A 24,439-nucleotide genomic window follows, 5' to 3' on the forward strand; every position below is an offset into this window, starting at 1 on the left:
AATTTCAAAGATTATGTTCAAGACTTATGGCATAAGTTTAGGATATCACAATTGTGCATATGCCAAAGTGCAATTACTTAAACCTTTTGGCGACCTATGCATAAGATTGACAAAGTAAGTGGGATTCAAGGGGTTGTGTAGCGCAATATATAGCTTCTCCAACCCAATTGTCAACCTCATCTTCGAGCGGGGAATCCCGTTTCACGAACATACGAGGCTCTGGCGACCCCAAGCTCCTCATGGAACTTGGGGGTTGGAGGGAGGGATGGTCTGAAGATTTAATGTGGCCACATAAATCGTTCCCTAGTTGGTCGGGCTAGCACCTTAATGGTGCTGTGTTAGCGGACCCTACCGGATCTGTATCCGGCAAACCACCATCCCATCGATAACACTCCCCAAAGCCTTCGGGGAGTAACCTTATCGCTACAATAGCAACAACAACAAAGTAAGTGTGATGACTGTAAAGAGAGGAACGGTCATGATGGACGTTTTTACAGAGTACTGAATTTTGGCATCACGAATTAAATGCAGGAAGGGCGAGCTGAAGGATGAAACGGTTGATTTTATATTGCGTTCGTGTTCGCCCTCCAGACTAAAGCTAAGGAGTAAGAAGCAACGGGTGTGGTGGGTTCTGGTGCCTTTTTTGTATATTGGGGTTTTCAGTCTGCCGCTTAACAAACTTTTTATAGCACTATGAATACATTCAATCTATGTGAGGTAGGGCGGGTCAAATTTTATGGGAAAAAAAAAAATTCAGGTGCACATCCAGTTTCTGAATCTATGGATCATACTGAGTAATATTGTCCATGGGACCATAGGTCTGAAATGAATTTCGAGCCTCCCTAATTTTATTAGAAAATTTTATATCCCAATCCGAATCCGAATTTGACATTTATTTTCATGTATTTTATTTGTTAGGTAGATTAGGGAGGCCCGAAATTCATTTCAGACCTATGGTACCATGGACAATATTCTGAATCTATGGGCATTCAGAAACTGGATGTGCACCTAAAGTTTTTTTTCTCCATACAATTTGACCCGCCCTAATGTGAGGTCTTTCCTGACCTAATTTGGTGTCTATCGTCTTCGACAGTTTAACTTCCACAATTGCATTCATACAACAAATTCCGCGCGGTATAGATAGCGCTTAATTGTAAAGAAAAAGAATATTCTCTTTTAGAGACAATTAAGATACTGATGATTATGAATTGAGCAACAATGATGAATCCATTTAACTGAACTTTCGACAAGGTGAATTTGTAATTCTCTATGACAACAGACTTTAACGGATTCGGGCTTAAACTTCCTCAATCCGGTTTGCTAGCTGTCTAGTGCGTTACCACATCCCCCTCTTGAACATACCAGTTATCCATTTTGTAGCGAGTAACCGAGCGTATAGCTGCTTACTTACATTTGTATGCGTAGTCGAGTGTAAACATAATTCATTGGCACCTGCCTGGCCGACAAATGTAGACACGCGTTGTATGAGATGATGTCGAACGAGATCGTATAAACTAGACAACTTGCTTGGTTAACGCGTCGCAATGGAATGTCGGTCAGACTGGATTTTATGAATTGATTTAATTTACGTGTATTAATTTATACAAATTCTGGCAATATGCGAGGTAAGCGGTGGATTTATGCGGTGCTCATCAGCCGGAACTCAGCGGAAAGTACGTAGGAAATTCATAAATGAAAGTTAAAATTTAGTGAATGTGTTGGTAAATGATCTCAGCATTAATGGGCAGGTGAAAGGTGTAGTTTGTGAGTACGATAAAGTCCAGGAACTAATAAAAAAGACGACGGAGACACTCACTGGAAGAAGCTACAGGCCTGCCAAAATACTGGTCTCAGAACCGCCACGGGATGTTTTCTTATGTCCCCAAAACACCATCTACATAATAAGGCGAGAATACTCCCTATCAGGGAGATAAATGAAAAGCTAACAAAACAGTTTCTGTTGAATACCCAGAAACCTGGGCATGCCAACAGGCATCTGATTGATGAGCCAATACCGCCCAGGGGATTAATGAGTCATCTCCGTAAGCATTATGAGAAATACGGCACCTGACAACACAACCGTATGAAGCCAAAAAGCACAAGCATGTCCTCAGTGAACTCCACAAAGAGGCGTCGGACCTCTATCTCAGGAATTGCCCAGTGATTTCTGTACTTAAAGAACAATACCCTAAACTTGCAGAAGAGGAACGCACACTCCCTAGAAAAACGCGAGTCACTCTAGCTCAACTTCGATCTGAATACTGTAAGAGGTTAAACTCTTACCTATCCAGAATCAACCCCGACATAAGAAATGTATGCCCTGCTTGCAATGTGTCCACACATGACACCAACCATCTCCACCTTCTAATGTGGAACCAACGCCTCTAACACCCCTCTCATTATTGTCCACCCCAGTTGAAACATCAAGTTTCTTTGGACTCCCGTTATAGGATATTGATGAAAATTTGTGATCGGTCACACCTATTGGATGGAGCGAAGCACTTCTACAACAACAACAACAACGACGGGGACACACAAAGTAGGGAAGAGTCCCTTGAGGCGCATTCAACACACACTACCCATCAGAAGAGGATGTGAAGAATTGTGTTACAACGTTTTCACTGCAAATACAGAGCAAGAAGTACCATATTTGGTGAAAAATACCAAAATTTAGCGATAAAAACTTTTGCCAAGTTCAAATCACCGCTTGCAGATACGGTATTCCATGCTTTCTTGCAGATGGCAAGTGTAACGTCAGTAGAATGACTTTAAACAATCTTTGAGGGTTGCATAAAACTGAACCACGTCCCGAAATCTTAAGGAACGGCTCACGCAATCTTAATATCGAAAACGGGAAGAACCAGTCATCTGCAACCGAAAGACTACAGACCTATTAATTTGACATCTTTTCTGCTCTAAACCCTAGAGGGAGGAATAGATATACATATGTATATATTAGGCCGGGTCGATTTGTGGGGAGGCAAAAAAATCGCCCATTGCTCTGTGAAAATCATATTCTAGGGATCAAAAGGAACCATACCTCTAAAACGAATTCTGATGTCCCCCCCCCCCCCCCCCCTTTGGGTCGAACTTGCAAATTTTGAAAAATCCCACTTTGAAATGCCTATGTTTTTTCTTTTTGGAGTTTATTTTTCTCTTTAGAAATTTATTTGGTCAGAACATATGTAAATGAAAAAATGAATTTAACTTAGGAATAGAAAAGAAATTAAAAAAAATTATTAGAAATTAGCGTTTTTACAACCCCCTTTTAAAACCAAGGCATCACTGTGATGCATTTGCATGTCGTAAAAATATTTGTGTGGGTTTTTTATTCAACCGTTTTAAAAAATGAAGGTATCATTGCAGATCGTAAAATTGCTTGTGTTGTGTTTTTTAAGCCACCACAAGACACAGGAAGAAGAATTGAAATTGTCCCTAACCAAAAGTTCGACCCAAAGGAGGGGGGGGGGGACATCAGAATTCGTTTTAGAGGTATGGTTCCTTCGGCAAAGTTTCTTATTTTGATCCCTAGAATACGATTTTCATAGAGCAATGAGCGACTTTTAAATCGACCCGCCCTAGTATATATTAAATCGAATATGAAGGAAGCATTATTCCCTTCAGCACAACATGTTTACACCAAAGGTAAGTCAGTTGATACTGCATTGCTTGGGCTGGCCCTGAATATAGAAAAAGCCCTGTAACAAAAGGAATATGCCCTAGGAGTTTCTCTGAACATTCCCAGTGCTTTCAACAATATCTTCAGACGAGCAATCATCGATATTCTTAGAGATCACTTCGCAATGGGTTCTATGCGAAATCACAAAATATTTAAACAGAGGATAACCACAGGGTGGGTTACTATCACCAATGTTGTGGACGTTGGTCGGAAACCAATTGAATTCTGCACATCCTACTTGCAGACCTAATGGCCAAAAATAAAGCGCTAGCAATTGAAACCAGGCGTAGGGCCTGACTCAACTTGAGATTTACTCCGTGGACTCCTTGTCCTTATTTCAGCGTAGGCTGGTTATGTCGCTTTTGAGATTGCACAGCTCTTAGTGCTTCCCATATATGCTGAGCTTTGATTATGTTAAAATTTCGAATGTATCCCTTGGGTACCCCTAAGAGTATCCCTACTTCGGCGCTGGTTATTTTCTTATTTCGCTGAGCTCATACGTGCTAGCTTACCCCAGATATCATTCCCTACAATATCGCTATGATCCAGAACCCAGATAAGGAATATTTCTAGAGCGCCCTTAAATGAAGCGTGAAGCTGCTTGCATGCTCATTCTTGCTTTGAGCTAGAATATGGTACAGCTAGCGCCTTAATTGCTGCTTGCCTGCAAGAAAAGATATATGCCTTACCAGTTATGTTCCCAACCTCGAGTGACAGCAGTTTGAATCACGTAGAAGTCTCTAAAGAATGCGCACGCATTCCAGCTCCCACACCTTCGATCATTTTGGAGCCGTTGGTGTAGGTTTGTATACAGTTATTAGCTAGAACAGTACCCCTCTCCAATCATTCCTACTTGGACGAACAGTATTAACGCTGCCTTCGAATTGCAGTTTGGTGGATAATAATCTGTTTCGGAAGTTAAGGATATTGCTATGCCCTTTCTTAAAGTTGACTCCTACAAATCGGTGACACCTTAAGTTTTAATGTGGACCCGAAGAGAATCTGATTAAAAAAATGTTTTCCGAACATATTTTAACATCAAAAATATATTTGGAGGGTTTTCCAAATCACTGCTGAGTTTTGAAAAACGTTTCTGCTACGATTGATGGCATTTCCCTTTCTTATTCAACGGGTTCACCTCATAAATCAGACAACTTATAATCCCGAGAAAATACAATCTAGACAGCACAATATACCTAAAAAGTAAAACCGCGACAGTTCTTAATACTGATAAGACATAGTCGAGACACAATTTTATGTAATAATAACAACTGTTCCAAGGGATCGAACATATTTTAATAAACGATGTTCATATTCGGTAGGAATGTTTTGTTAGGATTTTGTCTTGTCGTGATTTTGTATGACCGGGTTTTGGTCGTATCCTGGTTATGAATGGCAGAGACTTGGCCGAGTTTGGATATATATTTCGGAGCTTTGTATTTTGGGTTTGTGTAAGTTCGGATTATGTTATACCTTCATATGAACCTGGGTCTTTCGGCATGGTATGACAACTACCGGCCGGTAACCGCATTTACACTGACTATAACGGAATATCCATCGTTCTTCGTCAGGCAGAGCGGGTTTGACGAAATCCAGGATTTTAATCTTTAGTTATCCCTTTACTTTCATAATCGTTGATACTCGTGATGAGAGTTATATTGGTTTAGTAATATGAGTATGCCCAAAACTTGAAGATATGCGTGCTACCTCTTGCAAGCCCTTACATCAAGTGTAAGCTTTGATTAACAGCCCAAACCAAATACGTAACAGGTGGAATATAAGGTAAAAAAATCATTTTAACTTGCTTGAGAAGTCATTTGCCCCACATTTTTGTTGGTTTATGTGTGAAAGATGTTTTGTTGTTTTGTTTTCTAATGTATCGTTTTTTCTGTGTTTTTCATTGTTTGAGGTTATTTATTTGCTAAATTTATGTATAACGTCAGGCATCGCTGCATGCAAGGCAGTTAGAGACCGTCAGAGTACCTTTAAAAACAGTAACATAGCAACAACAATAAGAGCAGCAATTGATACAGATAGTTCACACACGACCTGTGATTTGCCCCAATAAAAGTGTTTGCTGCGAAAATGTGCATGTATATGTATGTACATAAGGGTGGTCCTTATAAATCAAGTTACCGATTTTTTCAGTATGCCACGTATAAATGGCAAAAACATCACACATTAATTTGGGCCCAGCCTGGAAGCGATTAAGATGTTTGGCACAAAGGCCAAAGTTAATATTTATTTTGTATCTAATACAAAAAATAGATAGTATTATAGTAGGCTTTTAAATAAATAAATGTAAGGCGCGATAACCTCCGAAAAGACTTTCAGCCGAGCTTCTCATTCAATTTGCGTAGTGCTCCTTTTTAATTTTTCCTACAAATTGGCATGATGTTTTATGCCGACTCTGTACACCATTTCCAAGGCTAATGAGTTTTAACTGATCAGCTTTTCATGGCAGAAATGCACTCGGAGTGCTTGCCAAATCACTGCTGAGGGGCGACCCGGCATAGAAAAACTTTCTTCTAAAGGAAAAAACTTATTTCTAAAATTTTGATGTTGCTTTACCCAGGGCGGGAACCCAGGATCTTTGTGTGGTAGGCGGAGCACGCTGCCACCACGCCTTGGCAGCTTAGTAGATTATTTCACATTAAAAGTAAGGCCTGATTTGATGTATTGCGTCTTCGTAGCGTAATCTGAACCTGAGCCCCTATGCCACACGCTTTAACGATTCCCATTGTGACCCAAATGTATGTATATGTCAAATCGGAAAACTATATATGTATATATTTGGTTAATCTTAAATTTTAATGAAATTAAATTGGAAAACACGAGTTTTCAAGGTAGAAAGTGTTTTTGAACAAGGCATGAGGCGCTGTTATTTGAAAGAAGTGAAGCCTGATTCATTCCTTTTCGAAGGATGTTAAGATAGGATCTGCGGTAACAGCACAAGGTGTGTTATTTGACTATGTCTATAGTTCCTGACGAATACTAATCAATGAAGGTTTATAACCACAGTTTTAACTCTTTGAATTTTTTTCACCTAAATTGAAACCTGAAGAGAAAAGTAATCATAGGTTTTCGATTAATCGATTTTCGATTTAATCGATTTAAAACTCAAATTTATACTTGCTGAAAAACATTAGGGCAACTCATGATAGCTCGCAAGTCACTCGAGAAGCTAAAAAAACCGTATACACCTCCCAAAAAAAAAAAACAACAAGTAAGGAAGGTTAAGTTCGGGTGTAACCGAACATTACATACTCAGTTGAGAGCTATGGTGACAACAGAAGGGAAAATAACCATGTAGGAAAATGAACCGAGGGAAACCCTGGAATGTGTATCAAATGAAAGGCATTAAAGAGTATTTTATGAGGGAGTGGGCCATAGTTCTATAGGTGGACGCCATTTAGGGATATCGCCATAAAGGTGGACCAGGGGTGACTCTAGAATGTGTTTGTACGATATGGGTATTAAATGAAAGGCATTAATGAGGGTTTTAAAAGGGAGTGGTGGTAGTTGTATAGGTGAACGCTTTTTCGAGATATCGCCATAAAAGTGGACCAGGGGTGACTCTAGGATGTGTTTGTACAATATTGGTATCAAATTAAAGGTATTAATGAGAGTTTTAAAAGGGAGTGGTGGTAGTTGTATATGTGAAGTCGGTTTCTAGATATCGACCAATATGTGGGCCAGGGTGACCCAGAACATCATCTGTTGGATACCGCTAATTTATTTATATATGTAATACCTGCAAAGATTTCAAGGGGGTTTTATTTCGCCCTGCAGAACTTTTTCATTTTCTTCTACTTAATATGGTAGGTGTCACAACCATTTTACAAAGTTTTTTTTAAAGTTATATTTCGCGTCAATAAACCAATCCAATTACCATTTTTCATCCCTTTTTTCGTATTTGGTATAGAATTATGGCATTTTTTCATTTTTCGTAATTTTCGATATCGAAAAAGTGGGCGTCGTATAGTCGGATTTCGTTCATTTTTTATACCAAGATAAAGTGAGTTCAGATAAGTACGTGAACTAAGTTCAGTAAAGATATGTCGATTTTTGCTCAAGTTGTCGTGTTAACGGCCGATCGGAAGGACAGACGGAAGACTGTGTATAAAAACTGGGCGTGGCTTCAACCGATTTCGCCCATTTTCACAGAAAACAGTTAACGTCATAAAATCTATGCCCCTACCAAATTTCAAAAGTATTGAGAAATTTTTGTTCGACTTATGGCATTAAAAGTATTCTAGACAAACTAAATGAAAAAGGGCGGAGCCACGCCCATTTTGAAATTTTCTTTATTTTTTGTATTTTGTTGCACCATATCATTACTAGAGTTGAATGTTGACATAATTTACTTATATACTGTAAAGATATTAAATTTTTTGTTAAAATTTTACTTTAAAAATTTTTTTTTTTAACAGTGGGCGTGGCCCTTCTCCGATTTTGCTAATTTTTATTAAGCTTACATATAATAATAGGAGTAACGTTTCTGTCAAATTTCATCATGATATCTTCAACGACTGCCAAATTACAGCTTGCAAATTTTTAAATTACCTTCTTTTAAAAGTGGGCGGTGCCACGCCCATTGTCCAAAATTTTACTAATTTTCTATTCTTCGTCATAAGTTCAACTCACCTACCAAGTTTCATCGCTTTATCTGTCTTTGGTAATGAATTATTGCACTTTTTCGGTTTTTCGAAATTTTCGATATCGAAAAAGTGGGCGTGGTTATAGTGCGATATCGTTCATTTTAAATAGCGATCTGAGATGACTGCTCAGGAACCTACATACCAAATTTCATCAAGATACCTCAAAATTTACTCAAGTTATCGTGTTAACGGACGTACGGACGGACGGACAGATGGACATGGCTCAATCAAATTTTTTTTCAATCCTGATGATTTTGATATATGGAAGTCTATACCTATCTCGATTCCTTTATACCTGTACAACCAACCGTTATCCAATCAAACTTAATATACTCTGTGAGCTCTGCTCAACTGAGTATAACAAGCCCGGATTCTTATTGGTAACAAACCAAGTGGTTTCATCATCGTATTATTATCAACAACGAATTACTATCGTCGACTAATCTGTTTGTAATCGGCTTGTTAATGCTGTGTCATCGGTTAGGTTATCCAACATGAAGGGTTACACACATGAGATCGATTTTATATTAAAGTTTCAGAGGCATCTGTGTTTTAACAAACCGATGAGTCGTCGTTAACAAATCGATAACATGCCGATAACAAATCGGTACCACTCCGATAAGAAATCGATACAGTTTTGATAGCGTAATCGATAACTTTTCCGTGACACGCCAATAACAAATGTATACCTTTTTTAATGTATCGATAACTTTTCCGTGAGTAATCCATAATTTGGAAAAACGAATCGATAACATATTGATAGCAAATTGATAACTTATCGATTAAAAATTAATTTAGTTTAATTTAATTTAATTAATTTATATTAATCATCAGTTTTAAAAATTATGCAAACACATAAAACTTGTCAATTTCATTTTGATACAATTTTTAAAACTTCTTTATTACTAAAATAAAATATTTGCAATTTGAGCACAGGCTCTACCAGCGCATGTAACCAATGGTAATTGCCGTTGTCGGGGAATGCTGCCACACCAGTTTGTAACGCAGTAAACGTCAAGCTTAAGTTATTGTTGTTGCCGCTGCAAAACCTCTTATCTTTCTTATAAAAATCAAAAAAAAAAAGTTTTCTTTTTTCCCTTAGCTGCATTTTTCATTGCTTTAGCCGCATCGGTCATAAAACTCGTTGGATTACACTGCAATCTGGTTGTTTGTTGTTATTGTGTTCAGTTTTTGATGACTAACGAAAGTTTGATAATGAGCTTTGTCAATAACCGATCATTGGGAAAAAACTTCTATTTAACTTTCCTGATTTCTATATTTACCTAAGGTGGATCAAAACTGGGATCAATCTTCGAAATACAATTAAATTATTGGAAGTCAGAGTTCAAAGATGACGGGGAGATTGTGAATGTATTATTGCAACTTCGTTACTTGATTGGCAGGCGATCAGATGAAGTTTTTTTATAAAATATGAATTTTTATACTCAGTTGAGCAGAGCTCACAGAGTATATTAACTTTGATTGGATAACGGTTGGTTGTACAGGTAAAAAGGAATCGAGATAGATAAAGACTTCCATATATCAAAATCATCAGTATGGAAAACATGCCCGTCCGTCCGCCCGTTAACACGATAACTTGAGTAAATGTTGAGGTATCTTGATGAAATTTGGTATGGGAACTCATCTCAAATCGCTATTTAAAATGAACGCTATCGGACTATAACCACGCCCACTTTTTCGATATCGAAAATTCCGAAAAACTGAAAAAGTGTGATAATTCATTACCAAAGACGGATAAAGCGATGAAACTTGGTAGGTGAGTTGAACTTATGACGCAGAATAGAAAATTAGTAAAATGTTGGACAATGGGCGTGGCACCGCCCACTTTTAAAAGAAGGTAATTTAAAAGTTTTGCAAGCTGTAATTTGGCAGTCGTTGAAGGTATAATGATGAAATTTGACAGGAACGTTACTCCTATTACTATATGTATGTTTAATAAAAATTAGCAAAATCGGAGAACGAACACGCCCACTTAAAAAAAAATTTTTTTAAAGTCAAATTTTAACAAAAAATTTAATATCTTTACAGTATATAAGCAAATTATGTCAACATTCAACTCCAGTAATGATATGGTGCAACAAAATACAAAAATAAAAGGAAATTTCAAAATGGGTGTGGCTCCGCCCTTTTTCATTTAATTTGTCTAGGATACTTTTAATGCCATAAGTCGAACAAAAATTTACCAATCCTTGTGAAATTTGGTAGGGGCTAAGATCCTAGGACGATAACTGTTTTCTGTGAAAAAGGGCGAAATCGGTTGAAGCCACGCCCAGTTTTTATACACAGTCGACCGTCCGTCCTTCCGCTTCGCCGTTAACACGATAACTTGAGCAAACCTCTATATATCTTTACTAAAGTTAGTTCACGTACTTATCTGAACTCACTTTGTATTGGTATAAAAAATGGCCGAAATTCGACTATGATAAAGTGGGCGTACTTTTTCGATATCGAAAATTACGAAAAATAAAAAAATGCCATAATTCTATACCAAATACGAAAAAATGGATGAAACATGGTAATTGAATTGGTTTATTGACGCAAAATATAACTTTAGAAAAAACTTTGTAAAATGGGTGTGACACCTACCATATTAAGTAGAAGAAAATGAAAAATTTCTGCAGGGCGAAATCAAAGGCCCTTGGAATCATGGCAGGTAACGTGGTATTACATATATAAATAAATTAGCGGTATCCAACAGATGATGTTCTGGGTCACCTGGTCACATATACAACTACCACCACTTCCTCTTAAAACCCTCATTAATACCCTTAATTTGATACCCATATCGTTCACACATATTGTAGAGTCACCCCTGGTCCACCTTTATGGCGTTATCTCGAAAATGCCTCCACCTATAGAACTATGGCCCACTCCCTCTTAAAATATTCTTCAATACATTCCATTTGATGCACATGTCATACAAACACATTTCAGGGTTACCCTAGGTTCATCATCATACATCATCCTACATGGCGATGTTCCCTTATTTTGTTCCCATAGCTCTCAGCTGAGTATGTAATGTTTGGTTACACCCGAACTTAGCCTTCGTTACTTGTTTTACTTTCAATGTAACTTTTTTTAACTTACTGAATTGATGTTAAGAAAACCGTTCCGTTTCGTATAAAAATGAAAGTATTTAATACTTTTTTTTAATCTCACGGTTTGAACGCATAACGAGCTTTCTTCGTACAGAACGATAAAAGGTAAATATCATATATATTATTTCTAATTGCTGTTTTTATGTACGGGCCCCTTTTTCGCTCTTATTTGGAATCCAAATCTATAAATAAAGTTTTGGTTGTAAAGATGGAGATTCGTGCTATTAGCGAGCTTTGGGCAATTTTGGTCGTAGTGCTTTTGTTTAGCTAAATTTTATTAAAATAACTAGCAGACCCGGCAGATGTTGTTCTGCCCTAAATTTGGTCTATCTGCTTACATTTTAATAAGCTTTTTCGTTTAAGTCTGACCTCGCCCCTCTAAACTTTTTCCTAATCTTTGTATTCACTCCTCCCTCCGTATTTTTCGCTTCATCTATCTCCATCTTCGTCTCATTCTATCTCTTCCTCAGTCTCCTTCTCCTTCTCTCTTTTCTCTTCACTCGTTTTTCTCATTCTTCTTCATATCTTATTGCCAGTCCCAGAGGGTGGTATGTATTTTGTTCCAGACCAATTCCGAGTCTCAGTCTCAGTCTCAGTCCCAGTCCTGGTCCTAATCACAGCCCCAGTCCGTCTCTGGCCCGGAAAAAGGCATCGTAAATACTAATATAGGCAAATTTATATACCAAATTTCAGGCGAATCGAATAGGACGTATGTAAATAGGTATGCGGGTATTATTAGTTCATGTCTTTGTTTAGGCTTCGCAAGCATATTTATCAGTTTTGCCAGGTTGATGCGACTAAATCGAATATCACAATGAAAACACAATGAAAAATACAAACACAATCTAGGGGTATCCAGGTCCATGTTTTGGCCTATATCTCGAGGCCCTAGTCACCCAGCGGTGTAAAACTTACTCTGTACTAAAGCATACAGCAACAGCTTCAATCCATAATTTAAAAACACATCCTAGTTTTACCCTGATCCACGTTTTGGCCTATATCTCGAGACCTTAGTCACCAATAGGTATGAAAACTACCCTGTACTAAAGCATTCATCAACAGCTTTCATTTGAAATCTATATTGTATAAACACATTCTAGGGGTGCCGGGGTCCACGTTTTGGCCTATATCTCGAGACCCTAGTCACCCAGGGGTACGAAAAATACCCAGTATCAAAGTACTCATAAACAGCTTCCATTTGATATCCATATTGTACAAACACTTCCCAGGATTACCCAGGTCCACGTTTTGATCTCAAGACCCTAGCCAGAACCCCTAGCCTATGTCCGTTCCCTGGTTCTAAGCTACCTCTCCACCAATGTTCAGCCAAATCGGTTCATCCGTTCTTGAGTTATGCGTAGTGTAACTAACACCACTTTCTTATATATATAGATTTGTTAAAAATAAACGATTGTGAGCTCACAAAGAAATCTATTTGTACTATGGCACTATTGTGAATATTTGCACTGCATTACCGGCAGTTGCTAACATTCGCCAGATGGCAGTGCAAGCGCCATTGTTTTTATTGATAGATGCTTGATTGATATAACAGCTGATTTCTGTTGATATCTCTTAAGAGACTTTTATATTGGTTGCGCAAAATGCGCACGGGTTCGGCTCGTAATATATAATATTTATTCACATTCTGTTTTTTCTTCCATAAAGTGTTCCAAAACCATATGTTTGTAACATAACTCTGTTGTACTAAAAGTGGCAAGATATCCAATTCCATTAGCACTTTCTAATGGCCCTAATACCGTGCTCATTATCAAACCTCTGCGGTGTATGTTAAGCAGGTTTAGCTTAAAATTTTGGGTAAGTTGAGAAAAGGTGAACACTAAAATCTATATGTGGCACGATGTCCTTACAGTAAAGATACAGCCGTGATATTACTCAATGTCTTCAGTTTTCCCCGCTATCTTCAATGACATGGGAACGTTAAATGGGCCTAGAATGTATATAGGCGGGGGTTGACCCTGCTACGACGAATATACGAGTTCTTATCCCTAGTATCAGACCTGCACAGCTACAGGCAACTTTTTCATACAGAATAAAAGCCATTTAGAGCAGAGTATTAGGTTAGGTTAGGTTAGGTGGTAGCTGCCCTGATAAGGAAAGCTCACTTGGACAATACGAAGGTACATTGTGATACCACATACAACAAAAATAACGGTAGATCTGGCTACTTAGAGAATCGTTGGGTAGCAACAATAAAGTTCCGAATGATACCGATCTCAACCTTAGATAAATCCTCGGGAGATTCAAGTGAATCGCGACCGAAGTACTTTCGCCTAGTTCTACAAAAAGCTGGGCAATCAAGCATAAAGTGTTTTGGCGATTCCACCATCATTCATCATCCTCCATACAGCTGCAGCAGGATGGAGTTTCTAGTATATTGAGACAAACCACATGGATACCCATGGGACAGTGCCCTGTTAAACCCCAATGACCATTGATAGGTGAGCCTTAGTGATCCCAATTATTTCGGCAGACCTCCTGCCATACACTTTCCGCTAGAAAGGTTTTGCTACCCTGCAAGTGGTGGTGTCCGCCCAACGTTTGCTGAGCTGATTCGAGGCCCAGCTATGGAGGAGCAAACTACAGGTGGCCAGCGGAATCCCGAAATCCCTACAGCCTTCTTCATCCGGTTCAGTTGTACCGTTGCGGGGATCCGCTTGACAGTTACACGGTATATTACTATGGCCCGGGACCCAGATAATCTTAATTATAAAATAGTTCGCAATCGCAAGCGAGGTCAGGCACACCCAGACCACCCTCGATCGCACTGTGGTTGAACTCAAGGCCTTGATAGACGCTTGGCTATCAGAGTAGATGTTAAATTACCTAGCCGTAGTAGGTGCAGAGTATTAAAGTTAATTGAATTTAGAAACTCACCGCCGCCAGCGCATACGGGTCCGTAAATCTTTCGCTGGAACTTTTTTTCTTCTCACTCACCATGTATTCCATTTTTTCCACATTTTTTTGTTTGGAGGAAGCAGGATGGTGAGGCAGCTTGTAAAATTTTATCCAAAATCAAATTAAAGTAATGGCACGTTGGGGTTCAATTCGTCTGAAAACTCGCTTAGTTTCGAATGACTTCGCAGTTCTCAGTGAGCAGGAGGAGTTGCTCAAATTCATATTTCCTAGCCATATAAGTCTTTCGAGTATGCCAACGGCAGACATATCCAGTTCTTTTTCGTGCTTTCGAAGGAGGCTTAGAAACCGACGAAGAGATGATGTTTGTCAACTCTGTCCTCATGGGTTTTTTCAAGATTTGACACAAAGTGTAGTAAATAATCTATTATCAGGTTTGAAGCCGCACTGATAAGGTCCAATCAAGATGGCCTCTAAATGTTCGAGGGTTCCTTATGTGCGGTACTAAGTAGACTGATTCCGCGATAGCTGGTACAGTTTGCAAGCTCGCTTTCTTGTGGACTGTGTTAAGAACCTTTGGATGATATATATTCCTACAGCGCACTCGGTTTTGTTGTTCTTTAATCTGGATTGTGCTATTCTTACCCCTCCCTAGCCGGATGGGGAACATTGGTTCCATCGTAATCGATAGTCAGCTCGACTTCAGAGAAATATTCCATAATCTTAATATTCTCTGGACATCGGCCAAAAAATCAGCGTTTTCTTTCTTCTAGGAGTTTGCCTCGAGCTATACTCGTAATTAATAGCCTCGGTATTAAGTCTGTTTGTTTTTGTTGCCCCTTTTCGAACATGCAAATGATTGGTTCGCGCTAAGATTCGTCTCTGCTAATGTAATGAGTAGGTAAGAATTTCAAAACGGTAGTTTTTGAATGGGCATCAAACGAAAGGCCCTACTGAAGGAAAATTGAATTTAACGCAGATAAGAGCGGAGTGCAGCGAACAAAAAATATGAAAACGTTCCGATAGAAAGGCTATTGCGGGAGACACCCTATTCGCAGTGGAGTAGGGCGTGTTTTACCACTAATAGGTGGTGGATGAAGATGCTTCCGCAAATGGAATTTCGAATTGGCTTTAGGTGGCGGTTGTTGCTTAGCAGCTACAAAAATGGCAATTGATGTTGCTGATGATGAAATATGTAAACGAAACATACACCGAATAACAAAACAAAATATATGTCAACAACTTAAAAGATACAATTGCTGATTTGTGTATGACAATGAACTATATAATCACGGTTTGGTGCATATACATATATATTAGGCCGGGTCGATTTGTGGGGAGGCAAAAAAATCGCCCATTGCTCTGTGAAAATCATATTCTAAGGATCAAAATAAGAAACTTTGCCGAAGGAACCATACCTCTAAAACGAATTCTGATGTCCCCCCTTTGGGTCGTAGGGGCAAATTTTGAAAAATCCCACTTTGAAATGCCTATGTTTTTTCTTTTTGGAGTTTATTTTCTCTTTAGAAATTTATTCAGTCAGAACATATGTAAATGAAAAAATGAATTTAACTTAGTAATAGAAAAGAAATTAAAAAAAATTATTAGAAATTAGCGTTTTTACAACCCCCTTTTAAAACCAAGGCATCACTGTGACACAATTGCAGATCGTAAAATTGCTTATGTTGTTTTTTTTAAGCCACCACAAGACACAGCAGGTAGAATTGAAATTGCCCCTACCCAAAAGTTCGACCCAAAGGGGGGGACATCAGAATTCGGTTTAGAGGTATGGTTCTTTCGGCAAAGTTTCTTATTTTGATCCCTAGAATACGATTTTCACAGAGCAATGAGCGATTTTTAAATCGACCCGCCCTAATATATATGTAATTAAGAATAACAGTAATTAGTGATGAGTTCAGCTAAAGTTGGCTATAATAGTTTACATATGTACTAGGGTGTTCCATTATTCGAAATGATTTCAAACCGGGTTTCGCGTTATTCGAAACAAACCAGTTCCATAAAATTAGTTTTTACAATTTTCAATTGCTGAGAAAACTGGATAAATCGGCGTGAGCTAGTGAAAAAAAGTTTAAGGTCGATCAAAATTTAAAAAAAACAGTTGCTATAAGCTCAAAGCTAAAGATGCTACGCCTATGTATATATGAAGTACAATGCCTCTTAAAACTTTAAAAAATGAGATATTGAAAACGGACCAAAAAGGATCTCTTTCCAACAGGGGCATTGGACTTACATTAAGATAAAATGCTAACTTTTGCACGCAGACTATATTAATTTTGATTGGATAACGGTTGGTTGTACAGGTATAAAGCAATCAAGATAGATATAGATTTCCATATATCAAAATCATCAGTACCGAAAAAAAATTATTTAAGCCATGCCCGCCCGTTAACATGATAACTTGAGCAAATATTGGACATCTTCACCAAATTCAGTATACGGGCTTATCTGAGGCCAAAATAGATTGGTATTGAAAATGAGCGAAATCGGACGATAACCACGCCCAGTTTTTCGATATCGAAAATTTTGAAAAATGCGATAATTCAAAAACGAAAACTGTTAAGCTAATGAAATTTTGTAGGTGGATTGGTTTGATGACGCAAAACAAATATTCCAAAAAATATTGGAATATGGGAGTGGCATCACCCACATTTAGAAGACGAAAATTTGGAAGTTTAACAAGCCGTAAATCAAACGCCATTAAATATATTACATTAAAATTTGGTAGAGACATTGTCTTTGCTAAATTATATAAACAAAGTGAAGATAATCAAAATCGGTTAAAGATCACACCCATTTTTCCCAAAAGCCTAACCTTAACAAAGTTTGTAATAACTCTATGATATTTAACCACATTTGACTGATGTTCTACCTCAGTAGTGTTATGGTTGAGCTAAGAACAAAACTAAAACAAATTTTGAAAATGTGAAAATGAGCGAAAGTGCCTGGAAGCGACTCCTAATTTTTATACTTTGCACACAGAGTACATTGACTTTGGTAACATAACGCTTGATAGTAATGGCATACACGAATCAAAATAAATATAGACTTCCATATATCAAAATGTTCAGGATGAAAAAAGGAATTGATTTGGTCATGTCCGTCCGTTCGTTTGCCTGTGCACACGATAACTATGGGTTCCTTGGCACTCATCTCCCATCCGATGATAACCACGCCCACTTTTATACATATACAATTTTGGAAAACACAAAAAAAGTGTTTATTTAGTAAATAATTCACATGGAATGTTGAAATTTGATGTGTGGACTGATATTGAGACTCTTGATAAAAATTTAAAATTTTTGAAAATGGGCGTGGTACCGTCCACTTCTTATAAAATAAATTTTATAAATATTATTAATCATAAATCAAAAACCGTTAAAACTATCATGACAAAATTCGGCACAGAGGTTGGCTTTACATAAGAAATGCTTCGAAAAAAAGTTAACGAAATCAGTTATGGACTACACCCACTTTTGTATAAAATATTTTTAAAAGGGTCGTGAACGAGTAAAATAAGCGATATCTTTACAAAAAATAACTTTCTATCAATGGTGTTTGTTTTTCTAACAAGAATAGCCAAAAGATTCAAATTTTTTTAATTGGCAGCCCCCTTTTTTACCAAGAAGTTGTATATGTTTCGAGAGCCATAACTCGACAAAAAATTAACGGATCGTAATAAGATTGGGTGAACATATTCTCCTTATAGCAGGAAATATTTCTAGTAAATATGGACGTGAGCGCTGAAAGACCTCGCCCATTTTATATATAAAGGATGTTTAGACTAGAATGATAAGCTAAATCTTAGCAAGAAATAATTTTGTATCAATAATTTTCACTAGGCAAGTTTTATTGTAAGAGAAAATTGGGAAACATTTTTTTTAATGCGCGGTGCCACGCCCCTATTGCGACCAAGCATTACAGAATATTTCTAGAGCCTCAAGAAAAAAATCCCTTGTAACAAAATTCGAAAGAGTAATTCATCTGCAATGAACTGTACAATTGAAACTCACGCTGAATATATAATATGCAGTTACACCAAAACTTAGATAACCTTACTTGTTTTCATATCAGTTACACTTTGGGTACGATAACACAGGCAACAAAATAAGAAAAGAGATATGAACATGGGACTAGACCCATGTACCTAAATGTATTACGGAGTGATATTCGGGATTTGAATGTATGTTTGAATTTGTTGATATATCAGCAGTTTGTAAATTTTTCAGACTTACCAGATTTTATTTCTAGAATAGATATACGCTGTGCACCGATTGTTACATCGGCAGAAGGTTCCGTTTATCCTCTTACTTAATCAAAGCTTAAAAAGCATGTTTGAAAAATATTTCAAAGTTTCCTGAAATGAACGAAAAAGCAAATTTTTTTTATGGTTTTAAGCTTGGGTTTAACTCTTTTATTCAAATTTGTAAGGGTTTGACAAAGAAAAAGTGTGCGGTTATGCAATTTTAGTGGTTTTAGAAAGAAGAATACGCAAATCTTAGCAACGCAATATTCGAAAAGTTGGCATCCCTACACGTAGACTAGGGTGGTTGCAAGATATATGGTGAATTTAAATTTTTGTTCTATATTTCGGGGCACCCTCCTCAAATTTGCCAATAGATCAGAAAATGATTATTGCAAAGTTTCAGGCCAATCCGGCAATTTTAACACGTGCCTCATTGAGGTCAAAGTTAGGAAAAACAGCGATTTTTCAGAAAAACTTTCAGCGTTTCTTCAGTAAAAGCGAAACCGTTTATGCCAGGAACTTCACTCGTATATCTAGAGCTGCTCAACACCTATACACTTGTAGCACTTTTGTTTTTGTTTTGCCCCGAATCATAGGAACAGATTCAAATTTAGGCTTTGAATATAAAAAAAAAATTTCATAGCACTCCCATATGCCCTTACATATAATTTCGAATCATATGAAAATGCTTGAATTTCTTATGAAAGTGCCAAGAAAAATCACTCCCGTATGAAGCTCAGGCACTTGTGTATGATAAAAAAATTTACACTAACAATTTGACCACTAAAAATTATTCAAAAACATTATAGCACTGAAAAAAATTTGTGATCAAAATTGATTCATAAATAAAATTAAAATAGATAATTGGCCGCGGAGCTGAACGAGCTGCGGCTACATATGAGTATGCCTCTTTCTCAACACTATTCCACCAGTACGTAACTATCGAAAAAGTACCAAAAAGAAATTTGTATATAGTTAGGAACTAGTGAAAAATTAAAGCAGCGGGCCAATTTCCACCGCCTAAGACACTCCATGTTAAATTCCAGAGTTGAAAACATGTAAAAGAGATAGATGGCGAACTATTGGTGGTTCAAAATGCAGTATAAATGCAGTTATTTTGAACTAGAGTTTCTGGAACTTTTTATTTCAATTCGGTATATTATTTTTTTTGGTTATGAGAAATTTTTTGAGTTAGTGGGGGAACCGTAAAGCAACCATGCCTATCAAATAGTATATGTATGTAAATTTGAGCACAAATTTAAAACAAACCACGTGAAGCCCTCTAATTAAGCATTTCAAAAGTTTTCAAATTTAATTTCCAATGCAACATTCGCGGAAATCTCTACATTCACTTTTAGTATGATTATTGAAACCCAAATTCCGACGATATATGTATATAGAATATATTTCCACAAAACTTGAGGCTAGAGGTCAATGTAATTTTTCGCTACTTTCAGAATTAAATTTATTGGCTCTTGTATGTTGGTGATATAACTATTGATGTAATATTTTAACCAAATATTTTGTAACATGAAACCAAATATTCAACTTTTTCCGACCTCAAATAATTATAATAATTTTTTTTAATATATTTTTTTAAATACAAAAATGTTTCAGTGGACATACAATTTTTTACATGTATTGTGATTCGCACTTCCATATAAAAAATTTTGAGCAGCACTGCGTATATCATTCGATAGGTAATTTTGTTTGCATTTATTTTGATCTTAATAATATTTTTATAAAACGGTTATTTTTAGCAGTATTTGGCATTTATCCGATCATCTTAATCATAATGCGGTCAAAATTAATACAAATAAAATTACCTATCGAATGATATACGAGGGAAGTTCCTGGCATATATGGTTTCGCTTTTACTGACGAAACACTAAAATTGTTTCTGAAAAATCGCTGATTTTCCTAACTTTGATCTCAATGAGGCACGTGTTAATATTATCGGATTGGCCTGAAACTTTGCAATAATCATTTTCTGATCTATTGACATATTTTGGGAGGGTGCCCGAAAGATAGAACAAAAATTAAAATTCACCGTATACCTTGTAACCACCCTAATGTACACCATTTAGGTATGTGCGTTGCGTTGTGCAGATTCTCCTAAAAATGTGTGGAAACGAGCGGTTTAAATTACTTTAAATTTCCCAGCAAGGTTGCACAATAATTAAAAAAATATAATCTCTGATATACATAAATATTTATGTAAATGATGTACATAAATATCTACGTATGTGTAAGTATTCATTCACTGCAAAAAATGAAATTAGTCCAGCATAAGTCCGGGAGGAGGCGCAAAGGAGTATGCGACCAATGCCAGTTTTGATCTCGTTGTATGAGTTGAACTGTTCCCTTTGGTTTGAGCATATCCTATGAAGGGACTAATGTACCTATTTATACCCGAAAGGGGTCGATAGCACCAATCCCATTTGAAGACTAGCCCCCCCTCAGAAACAAAATCGAAAGGTTTGACAAGCCACCAAATCCATTTAATGTAAGTTGTTCGCCCGCTTTTCAAAAAGTAATAAAAAATATTCACCGAAAATTTCACCCTAACTCCGGCGTAGTCGCTAAGTCCTAGTAATTTAGATTCGATATAGGGCTAAGAATTTGTCTTAAATAATTCGATTCAATCACCTGAAATCTTTTTTATTTTTCTCATTTCGTTGTCTTTTTTTATATTTCTTAAAATGGGCTACATAGATTTCAAACTGACCAACTGTACCCGAAAGGGACTAAAGGGGATCAATTATGCCCAAATGTAGACAAAAGAGATCAATCGGAGACCAATCGCACGATTTTTTGCAGGGTTGCGCTTACAGCTTAATGTTGCAACGCTAGTTTTATGCAATCAAATGACTTTTTTTAGGGTAAAAGCATTAGGTCTAGTTCCCACATAAATGTTATGCTTGTATGTACACCAGGGCATGAAACTTAATATGAAGTTAATTTGCCATGAAATACAAATTTGCCATGTAAATTTAATTAACATATATCATAAGCGTACTTATTTACGTACGCAAGACTGCCTTAATCTGTACACAAAACACAGCCTGCAATTTTTTCTTAAAAAAAATATTGGGTTTTAGTTCAGACCTCGGTTGCCACTTTTGGTCCCTTCCAACCCCATTTGGTCCGCTGGTCCCTTTTGTTCAACTTTGGTCTTTTTTTAGGCAGTAGCCACAATTTTGGTACTTTTCTTCCTTTTTCACTGGGGTAAAAATTCACAACTCTGCCCACAACATTTGGCACACTTTCATTAATAATTTTCAATTTACTTATGTATATGGAAATCTTTCCACAAAAATTGCCCAGTCAATAAAATGTAGCAGACCAATGATATTTCATAGGAGATATTTTGGGCGAGGCCTTAATAAGAAAAGTGATGGATCTAAGGGCAAACACATTACAGGGACTTATCAGAAAAAGTAATTGTGCACGTGTGCCTCTAAGAAATTTGGCAGGGCTTTCCACTGATGCAGCTATTACGATGGCCGTCGAGTTAAAATTTGAATTGAAAACTAAGTAAAATAATGAATCTAATATTTTTTATATTTGGTAATACTTTCAAAATTTTTCAAAAAGAAATCCTATGTAAAAATTGCAGGAGTATTGTTGTGTTAAGGTACGCCGAATACTTGAAAACTAAGTAGGTTGGCATAAGAAATATTTTAACTGTAATTAAGGCAGGAATACTTCTTGGAAGCGGTAAATGAATAACGAATCGCGATTAAACAAATTTACTTTTATATTCAGATTTTGAAGCAAATGTAAAAAATATTTGATTTCGAAAGAAGTGTTTTGTGTTTTATTCTCGTAGGTACAGAACCACATAAACTTTAATAACAATGCTTTTACCTAATTTCTAGTACCTACTTAAATGTAATTAGGTTCCATTATTGCACAGCTGAAACTTTTAAGACGTTTGATTTTTAATCTGAAGCGTGGGGCTAGATTCAGCAAATGTGAGTTTTTCAAAAATCACACTTACTAAATCTAGGCTTTGGTATGAAATTTCAACGTTGAGGGGAAAAGTAAGCATCATTTATGATTTACTGAGTTTGCTGAAAGGCGTGAGTGCGTGGAGCTTGAGCTGCTCGCCACCAGGAATAACGCCCGAAAATTTTACCAAAAAATACGGCGACAGACGGAAGGTTTTAAGACCGGAGCAAACTCCTGTAGTAACGAAAACGGCGACCTTGTAACTGATGTCCAGAGAGTGCTTAGATTATGGAGGGAACACTTCTCTACTCTCATAAATGGAGGCAGCGATTCATCGCGCAGAGATGATTAACCCGATCCCGCAATCTATGATGATGGAATATATGTCCCTCCGACCGATTATGACGAATTTAGAATAGCAATAACCAGACTGAAAAACAACAAGGCCGTGGGCGCTGATGGATTACCTGCGGAGCTATTCAAGAACGGCGGCGAGGAGTTGGTAAGGCGCATGCAACAGCTTCTTAGCAAAATATGGGCGGACGAGTGTATGCCCGACGATTGGAATCTAAGTGTTCTTTGTCCAGTCCACAAGAAGGGGGATACTGCAAAATGCACCAACTATCGTGAAATCAGCCTTCTTAATATCGCATATAAAGTCCTTTCAAGTGTGTTGTGCGAAAGATTGAAGCCCACCGTGAACCGGCTGATTGGACCTTATCAGTGCGGCTTCAGCCCTCGTAAATCTACCATCGACCAGATTTTCACAATGCGCCAAATCTTGGAAAAACCCGTGAAAAGAGAATCGACACATCACCTCTTCATCGACTTTAAAGGCGCCTTCGACAGCACGAAAAGGAGCTGCCTATATGCCGCTATGTCTGAATTTGGTTTCCCCGCAAAACTTATACGGCTGTGCAAAATGACGTTGAGCAACACCATCAGCTCAGTCAGAATTGGGAAGGACCTCTCCGAGCCGTTCGAAACTAAACGAGGTTTCAGACAGGGTGATCCCCTATCGTGCGATTTCTTTAATTTGATGCTGGAGAAAATTATACTAGCTGCAGAACTTAGCCGCACTGGAACAATATACTATAAAAGCGTGCAATTACTGGCATATGCTGATGACATTGATATCATCGGCCTAAACACCCGTGCTGTTAGTTCTGCTTACTCCAAACTAGAAAAAGAAGCGGTAAAGATGGGTTTGATGGTGAATGAGGACAAAACGAAGTGCCTGCTGTCATCGAGCAAAGAGTCAGCGCATACGAGCCTTGGCAACCACGCTACTGTTGGCAGCCATAATTTCGAAATAGTAAAAGACTTCGTTTATTTGGGTACCAGCATCAACACTAGCAACAACATCAGCACTGAAATCCAGCGAAGAATCAATCTTGCCAATAAATGCTACTTTGGACTAGGTAGGCAATTGAAAAGTAAACTCCCCTCTCGGGGAACGAAAATCATACTCTACAAGTCACTTATCGTACCCGTCCTGCTATATGGGCAGAAGCATGGACCATGACAACAGCAGATGAAGCGGCTTTGGGAGTGTTCGAGAGAACAGTTCTTCGAAAGATTTATGGACCTCTACGCGTTGGCGATGGCGAGTACCGAAGAACATTTAATGATGAGCTGTACGAGCTATACGCAGACATCAACATAGTCCGGCGAATTAAAACGCAGCGGCTGCGCTGGCTAGGCCATGTTATGCGAATGAAAGATAATGCTCCGGCAAAGAAAGTGTTTCTATCGGAACCAGCCTATGGAAGCAGAGGTAGAGGGCGGCCCCCACTCCTTTGGAAGGACCAGGTGGAAAACGATTTAAATTTAAGTAAGTAAGTAAGAGTTTGCTTACAGTTCGGCTACACCAAAACGCAAATGTTTG

At 37.6% G+C, this 24,439-nt stretch overlaps 1 protein-coding gene across 6 annotated transcripts in view; it reads right to left on the minus strand.

The window, feature by feature from the left end:
* LOC137238148 (ATP-binding cassette sub-family G member 8) overlaps positions 1 to 24,439 on the minus strand; it is a 103,187-nt gene that overhangs the window by 49,650 nt on the left and 29,098 nt on the right. For 4 of the 6 annotated variants that reach the window (XM_067762806.1, XM_067762805.1, XM_067762808.1 and 1 more), the window contains exon 2: positions 18,587 to 18,708. The exons of the other annotated variants lie outside the window; for them this stretch is intronic. The gene's annotated coding sequence lies outside the window, so the exon portion shown is untranslated. The remainder of the gene's footprint in view (positions 1 to 18,586; positions 18,709 to 24,439) is intronic. 6 annotated transcript variants of the gene reach the window in all.

The sequence above is a fragment of the Eurosta solidaginis genome, chromosome 1, assembly GCF_040869045.1.
Source record: "Eurosta solidaginis isolate ZX-2024a chromosome 1, ASM4086904v1, whole genome shotgun sequence".
NCBI lineage: Eukaryota > Metazoa > Arthropoda > Insecta > Diptera > Tephritidae > Eurosta > Eurosta solidaginis.